Here is a 9398-nt window from a genome sequence, read left to right as displayed (position 1 = left end):
TTCTAATATAGACTACTGAGGTAGTGAGTGATTTAAAGGCACGGGACAAAAAAAATTGCTCTCGTGTGAAACATACAACTTTTCACCTCGACTAGCGAGAAAAGTGTTAAAGGCTAAAAGTGTAAGAGAGACAATTAAGATAATATTTAACAATATTTATTATAAATATCATTACTAGTATTTATTTTCATAAATCTAATTTTCGATAAGTAGCATATAAATTTTTGTGACAATGAGATAATAGGCTAGGCTAAAATGAGTTTCGGAACGCACCGGATCGCATTGTTTATTTTTTAAAAGCGGAGTAGTTCCCGGATGTATGGTCACGTGGGGTTCAAAATTTAAATCACTTTGCCTCACGCGAGTTTTCACGTAGCAATAGCGCCCTTTTCGTGCTGGAGAGGTAAAACTTATATTGTACTGTCATTTTTATTGTTAAACAATAATCATAATCTTTTTTTTTATGAAAATAAGGGACGAGACGAGCAGGACGTTCATGATGATGGTAATTGATACGCCCTGCCCATTACAATGTAGCTCAGGATTTTTGAAAAACCAAAAATTCTGAGCGGCACTACAACTGCGTTCGTCACCTCATAAGTTGTTAAGTCTCATTTGCCCAGTAATTTAACTAGCTCCACCGTCCTTCAGACCGAAACTCAGTAATGCTTACACATTACTGCTTCACGGCAGAAATAGGCGCCGTTGTGGTACCCATAATCCAGCCGGCATCCTGTGCAAAGAGCCTCCCATAGTGCCTGTGACTGTCAAAACAAAAAAGTGGCTGTGCCACATATACAGATAGTGGAGATGATATCCTAAAATGTGGCGTGTCGTGCGAAGGTGGAATTCAGCGCGGCAGGAATCTTCGGAACACTCCCGTGATAAATGCGGTAGAAGACACACAATGAGATGACAGCAATACTCCATGTGTGGCTGGAACTGCGTTTTGTAGAGCGCTAGAATGTGGCCTCAACAGATCAGAGATGACTTGATCGCCGATGATACGAGCATTTGTTGTATGCGGTCAAATGGAAAAAGCTGGTATTGAGGAACGACAACTACCATATATATATATATATATATATATATTAAAGGAATTTGCCAGTAATATTTCAAAACCTGTTGTTATAATGAAATTGTTTCACAGCAGAACTGTCAAACCGTGCGTCAATAAATTCTCTCATGGAAAACATGTCCGTACAAAACAATTAATATTGGGAATAAAAATAATTATGGGTCCCAAATCGAAATAAAACCTATCCTGTCTCTCAAGTTGGACTAAACTGCACTTCCATGAAATTATCCCCATTAAAATTCGCTCATTAGTTAAGGAGTTCATCGCGGACAAACAACGTGACACGTAATTTATATATATATATATATATATATATATATATATATATAATATTATTATATATTTTATATATAATATTATATATTTATCCTATTACTCCACAGCTTAATATCTAAATGATCGAACAGCCTGAGACTAGATTGTGATTATTTTATAGCAATAGAAATGTACAATATTGTATATTTTTATTGAAAAGAGCGAAAAAAAATAATGCTGGGAGAGTTTCTTGCGCCGCTTCTTCTCTCTCAGAGCGCCATTTGTTTCCGAAGCGGTAGTAGTATCTAGTAGTTATTAGAAATGACATCAAAAAGAATTGTAAAGGAATCAATTTTGAGAAAATAAATGCCTTTTATGCCTTTCATTTTGATAATACTTATAAAAAATAAAAATCAAAAATACTTTATTCGTGTAGGTCACGGAAATGACACTTATGAATGTCAAAAAAAATAAAAATATTGTTTCTTATTGAATTTACCGCTACTTCGTAAAGGGTTGAGCTAATGAGAAGAAGTAGCAAGAAACTCATTGCCACTCTATTAAGTCAAGATTTACATTTTCATTGTTTTACAAATCATTTCAATTACAATATATGCAAAGTGACGCAACAAAAATACTCTAATGTCAAAAACTGAAAGGCTTACACGAGTAAGTCAAAAAAGAACAAAAAAAGTAAATTAATACTTATAAACACAAGAGTTATTGAGTATAGTAGATGCATCAATCCACACATACCGTAAATAAATAGAGGCATTATGTGAGCATTTCATAAAATAAAATATATAATAACTTTAAAGGAAATAATAATAAAAAAAAAACACATCAAGCAGACCTCCTCCAAGAGCATCCAGCCACCAATTTATAGTTACAATAATAAATGGAATGCAATACAAGAATATTAAAACTAAGTGTGGGTGTGTGTGTGAGTGTGTGATGTGTGTGTATATGTGGGTTTACTCGCAATGTGTGAATTAGATCAACTCTACAACTTCTTCGTATGTAAGATCATGAAGCCATTTCGAAAGTTTGTTTTTACAGTCATTGTATGCCAAAAGTGGTGTAAATTAAGGATTTTGTTTATTTTAATTTATATAATAATACTAGCTGACCCAGCAAACGTTGTATTGCCGATATTAAAATCGCGATACAAAAGTAACTGTTGATCGTAGATGGGTGAAAATTTGAAGTTGTATGTATTTTTTAATGCTGATTCATAATCAAACAAACTAAAAAAAATGTCAAAAAAAAAATTGGCGTGGACCACCTTTTAGCAAACATTTAGGGGGATGAAAAATAGATGTTGTCCGATTCTCAGACCTACCCAACATACACTCAAAATTTCATGAGAATCGGTCAAATCGTTTCGACATGAGAATTTTATATATAAGATATACATACGTGACGCAGACACAATCTTCCTGCCTCCTGTGGTGCTTGCATCGGACCCGGGCCCTCCACTGTACAACTCCGCGTGAATCATCGCCGTTGGAGTACCTTCCTCAATCTGGTATTCGCTGGCGATCACTGTCTCCAGATCTTCAGTTATTGGTTGGAGTTTGGCTGGAAATACAATTATTTTTTTATGGAATAGGAGGACAAACGAGCGTACGGGTCACCTGGTGTTAAGTGATCACCGCCGCCCACATTCTCTTGCAACACCAGAGGATTTACAGGAGCGTTGCCGGCAGGGGCATGCATTTGTTTTCTAGCCAGGTAGGCACTGTGGATCTAACTAGTCGTAGTTGAACTTTGGAATAAGCAAAGATTCCTTACCGTAGGTGTTTTGTTTCGTGCGTAAAAATAAATTATGAGTGGGTACAAATAATGGAACCAAATTAAATTAACTTTAACACTAGTGCTATATTTATTTAGGTTCATATCTATATAATATCCACGCCCCTGGTTGCCGGCCTTTAACGAAGGTGAACGCGCTTTTTTTGAAGGTACCCATGTCGTATTGTCCCGAAAACACCGAACAAGGAAGCTCATTTCACAGCTTTGTAGTACGTGGAAGAAAGCTCCTTGAAAACCGCACTGTGGAGGACCGCCACACATCCAGATGGTGGGGATGATATCCTAATTTGTGGCGTGTCGTGCGAAGGTGGAATTCGGCGGGGGGAATCAGGTTAAACAGCTCTTCGGAACACGCCCTGTGATAAATGAGGTAGAAGATATGTATAGATATTGTATATATCTATGCAATTGAATATTATTTGCATATAAGAAGACATGAAGAATTATTTTGTTTTTAACTAAGTAATGCCTCTCGCCGACCAGCAATTTTCGCCATATCTCATTGCAGTGGCGAGATACGGTTTACGAAAGCTGAATTTACTGTTTGTCAAAGTGAAATAAACTATGTATATTCAATTAGGCTTAAACTAAGCGCTTTTGCGGGTCACTACAAATATTTCTTTTAAATTACTGAATCTACAATATGTTCGTAAAAATTTGAGCTCGTGAGAAGAACATACAAGAAACTCAACGGCCACTCTTTTCAATCAAATAGGCTATTTAACAATGTCTGTAATATACATAACAAATTAATTTGTAAGGTGTTGCATCCAGTATATGAGTCGTGTTTAAATAATATAAATTATTTCATAAAAGTAATAAAGAATTAATTGTATAAATATAAATTATCGTACATTTGGAAATTGAATTCGTTGTTTGTGTAAGGATGCTTCGTGAACACGATGGTCGTGATTACTGTCACAGTTAGTAATAGCATTCAATAAGAACGATGATTTATTAACTTTTATGATCCCGAAACCAAAAGACTCCATTATCCATGTCGCCCTAGAGACAGAGACAACATATCCTTAATTTTGGGTACCGCAACGGCGCCTATTTCTGCCGTGAAGCAGTAATGTGTAATGTTGTGTTACGGTCTGAAGGGCGCCGTAGCTAGTGAAATTACTGGGCAAATGTGACGTCCAATCCATCTTATGTCTCGAGGTGACGATCGCAATTTTAGCGTTGCTCAGAATTTTCAGGGCGGGCGTATCAATTACTATCAACTATACATCCTGTTCGTCTCATCGCTTACTGTCATAAAAAGAACTCATACCTTTCTCCAAACTCTTCGGACTCCTAATCCTCGAAGGACCAGGCCCCGGGCTGTTCTTTCTCCATGGACTCTTCGGTGACCTCGGAGTACTTCTAAACCTCGATGATGAGACACAATTTACGTTTGGGTTCACGTTCTCAATGTCATGTTTCCGTTTCATTCCCGGTTTGGTCTAAAAGTAAATTAAAAGTTTACTTATAAACTGATAAAGGTTATTAATAAAAAAAACAGATCAGATTTTTGAGTTTTCTTTAGTGTTCATTCTGCCGACACGTGTTTCGCCGATACACGAGGCATCCTCAGGAGATGTTGACTCGCCAAACTCAGGCACGAGACTCGATCGCGTTTAGGATACTTATGGAATTCTACAAATTACTTTTCATATCTCACTTTAACCTTTTTTTATGGAATAGGAGGACAAACGAGCGTACGGTCCACCTGGTGTTATATATATATGTACTTAATTTATAACCTCCCACCATTAACATACAATAAATAACTAACTAACAATCAACAATCACGCTCAAAAACTGTCTAAAGCAAAACTCTGCCTACGCATCATTAAGCAGTTTTCGTTTAGCTGCGTTTCGACCGCGCTTTGATTACAATGCCACGCAATGACAAAGTTTTCTATGAAAAAAATCCAAATAACAGCATATCCAGACTTAAAAAGGATGGAGTTTCGTATTTCAGGTAAGTACCTCTTTGAATAAACAAAATTATGTAACTAAATTGACGTTTTAATCATTTTGCCAAATAATCACATTTCTTGTCATTGCGTGGCGTAGAATCCAAAGCGCGGCCGTAACACGACTGAACAAAAACTCTGCCTAATAGACTCGCCGGTGGACTAGACAATTTTTGAGCGTGATTGTGATTCTATTTGTTTATTTTACATCAATGAGACGAAAACTGCTTTTTGCTTTGGTGTTTTTAAATAAAATTTTGTAGACTGATACTATAGTAATACATAGTCAAAGTCAAATAGATTTTATTCAATTAGGCTTAAGCGCTTTTGAATCGCCACTAAAAATATTCCTTTTAAAGTCCTTAATCTATCATATGTTCGTAAAAAGTTGAGCTCATGAGAAGAACATACAAGAAACTCAATGGCCACTCTTTTCAATCAAATAGAGTATTTTACAATGTCTGTAATATACATGAACAAATGAGTTTGTAAGGTGATGCATCCAATATATGAGTCGTGTTTAAATAATATAAAATATTTCATAAAAAGGAATCTATACATATAAATAAAATTGGGGTGTCTGTTTGTAATATTGAAATAACCGTTTTTTACTACATGTATATGAATATATATACGGTACATACGCCAAAATAACATTTTCTGCAATTTTTGTCTGCCTGTATGTCTATCTGTTTGTTCCGGCTAATCTCTGAAATGGCTAGACCGATTATGACGGGACTTTTATTGGCAGGTAGCTGATGTAATAAGGAGTAACTTAGGCTACGTTTATTGAAAAATTCTTTTATTTTAGAAAAGTAAAGTGATGTTGCAATGTTCAAGAAACTCTAAAAATAATTTATATGGCAAAACAACGTTTGCCGGGTCAGCTAATAAACAATAAACTGTATATTTATACATTATTTATATTTATAAATTATCGTATATTGGATGCATCATCCTTTAGAGCTTGAATTCTTTGTTTGTGATTGATGACGTAATATCTTACCACGGAGTTTGTGTCACATGTGATTTCGCCGTCATCCATTTCCAAAATGCTTAGGCCCATCTCGTGAAGAACCTTGAAAACACAGTGACAATAAGTGGGGGGTCCTGCTAGAGCGACGAATAATAATAATAATATTGACACAAGAGTGGGTATGGTATAGGGGTATGGGTTCATATTGCGTGCAGTATTGGCCAGTTACTCCAACCAGCCCAGCTCCGTCCAGAAGTTCAGAACATTCCTGGGGTGTTCGCAGACTTCCTGGAGCGATCTCGTATTGGTAAAGGTTTTTGCCCGTTGGTTGGCCATCCCCGCACATTCTAGGATTACGTGAGAGACCGTTTCGTCCTCGGCTAGACAGCCTCTGCACTTAGGACTGTCCGTTACGCCGATTGTGTAAAGTTGCTTGTTTAGTGTTGTGTGACCTGTTAGAGTGCCCACCATTACACGTCTGTTGAGGCTGATAAGTCTACGTGTCAGTTTGGGCCACAGTGCAGGTATCGCTTCTTTCGACTGTCTACAGCTTAAGACATTCATCCATCGGGTGTTGTGCAAGTCGTTGGTGAGAGAGCGTATCCACGAGCGCATTTGGCTGAAGGGCAGTGGCAGAAGTGGCAATGGATCAGTCACTAGGGTTACTCAAGAGTGGGTCAGGAATTGGAAATAATAACTCCGTTCAAAGGAACGAGTCTTTATTTTCGTTCACTTTTAAAAATTGCACTTTGCCAGGTTGCCGCTGTTCGTCTTGTCGATGGCGGTGCCTTCAGTAGAACACACCGCACCGAAAACTAGTCTGTATCCTTCTATCTTCTTCTTCTTAATCACTTTCCACTTCTTACGACTTCTTCTCCTCCTTCTTTTCCCCTTTTCACTTTTGAGTCTGAACTATAAGTGCCGTAGGCTACGCTTAGAACGGCTTATTTACCCCCGGATCTGTTCTATTTTCAAAATGATTCTCACATTCCATCTTTAAATTTAAATTGTAATATAAATTTCTTTTAACTATTTTTATCCTGCTTACATATTTTCCGTCCTTTTTTGTCTATTCGAATATTATTATTAATATGATTATCCTGAATATACTAGAAATTTCCATTAACTTAACAAAACCCAAAAAATTCCATACACTGGTAGGTATATCGAACCCGGGTCTACAGCGTCTAAAGTAAACACCTTTACGCTAAAGCTACGAGTATTGCTGACGGAGCTGTCGAAATTATCAATGCCTTGAATTTTGACAACTCTCGTCATGTACGTCGAAGCGTTGCTACACGACAATATTGCCACACAAATTATCTTGCCCGAAACTAGGCATAGCCTGTACTATAGATACAAAACAACGATATAATTAATACAATATACTTACTTAAACATACATAAATACAGATAAACATCCATGACTCGGAAACAAACATCCATATTCATCATAATAATGTTTACACCTACCGGGATTCGAACCCGGGACCTCTAGCTCAGTAGGCAGGGTCACTAACCACTGGGCTATATTAATTTTATTTTAATTGCTAATTACAAACAAACATGGTTTTAGTGTGTCTTGCCACAGATAGTAAACTAGTATTATGTAAATCAATCCAGTTTATCTGGTTGTTAGTAGCTTAGATGAGCCTAAAAATAGGAGAGTGATGATACAAACCTGTCTTCAACAATTGAGTAGAAAGGTAAGTGTCATTCTTTCTCAAGATTCTACTAGGAACAGAAAAAAATATTATAGCCAAAAGTTGACCACAATCAATATTACTTGGTAAAATTTTAAATGTAAAAATATAATCACGTCTCATCCGATCCGAAGTTATCATTATGATTATTAATTGTTACAAAATGAATAATTTTTTTTTATCAATAAATTAAATAGCGTGATGGCGATTGATCTATTCCCATTCTGTGGTATCAATAAGAAAACACACTGATAACCTGTACCACATAACCGTCCTTTAACAATTATTCTTTTGCGCAGTTTTCGAAATCATGTTGTAAAAGCATATAGGACATAAATAAAAGACTTACTAGGAAAAAAGCAAAGAATCAAGATATGCCGTTCTACTGTTGTTTTATAGATTACAGCAAGGCTTATGATTTAATTGAACTTCAACAAGACCTTGAAATCAGTATATGGCAGGCGCTCAAAAAACAGGAAGTTCACAACAAACATATCAAAGTTATATGAAATATTTACAAAAACAGTAAAGTTAGACAGAGAAGGAAAATAAATAAATATAGAGCGTGGTGTGCGCCAAGGTGCACCTCTATCACCAACACTTTTTGCCGCAGTTCTAGAAGAAATCTTCCGAAATCTTAATTGGATGGAAAAGTGCCTAAATATAAATGGAATAAAAATAAGCAATGATGCATGACCTCGAAAAACAAAGTCGCCCAGTGGGTCTGACTCTGAATATTGCCAAAACTAAAGCAATGAGAAACAGGACAGAACAACCAATTGTAGTAAGCAATAACAATATCGAATATGTACTAGAGGTGGTTGTTGAATCAATAAACTGTTTTTATATTCGTTAACGAATGAATTGTTTTTCTTCAACGAAAAAACCTGTTAAAAATAATAAGGTAATAAATTCAATCAACGTCTTCGCCCGAAACTCACAATAAATGAGGCATAATTCTGACCCTTTTATACCTAACCCTTTCTCAGTTACACTTCCGCCACAACAACGCCAATAAATTGATGATTGAATGCCTCCCAAAAACAGCTTTTATTGCTTGCAGAGTTGCAAGGGAAGATCTGTTGTCATAAACTAACAATATTTTTGGTGTACTTAATTCAAAATAGCTAACGAAGTTGAGAGCGAAAACGTTGACTTGATATTAAATTGTAGAAATAGCTACTTAGTATATATTAAATTTAGCATTGGTAATAATACAATATGAACCTAGAAAATCATTAATTAATGCACTAACCGATTATTGAAAACCCTTTGACGATTTAACTGTTTTTTCAACCTGTTAACCATTGACAAATACAGTTAAATTAAATTAATTTAAAAATCTTCAATGACACACCTCTTATATGTACATTAATACACTTACCTAGGACAAGTTATATATCACAAAAAGATCAAGGCAAAGAAACTGATACAAGAATAGGACATGCATGGAAAAAATACTGGGGACTCAAAGAAGTAATAAAAAGCAAAGATATCAAAATAAACATAAAAAGAAAACTTTATAATACTTGTGTACTTAATGTAATGACCTACGGTTGTCAGACATGGTCATCTACGCAAAGACAAATTAAAAAACTAGAGGCTAG

This window comes from Leptidea sinapis, chromosome 2 (assembly GCF_905404315.1).
Source record: "Leptidea sinapis chromosome 2, ilLepSina1.1, whole genome shotgun sequence".
NCBI lineage: Eukaryota > Metazoa > Arthropoda > Insecta > Lepidoptera > Pieridae > Leptidea > Leptidea sinapis.
The sequence above is the reverse complement of the archived record's forward strand: the minus strand, read 5'-3'. Positions refer to the sequence as shown.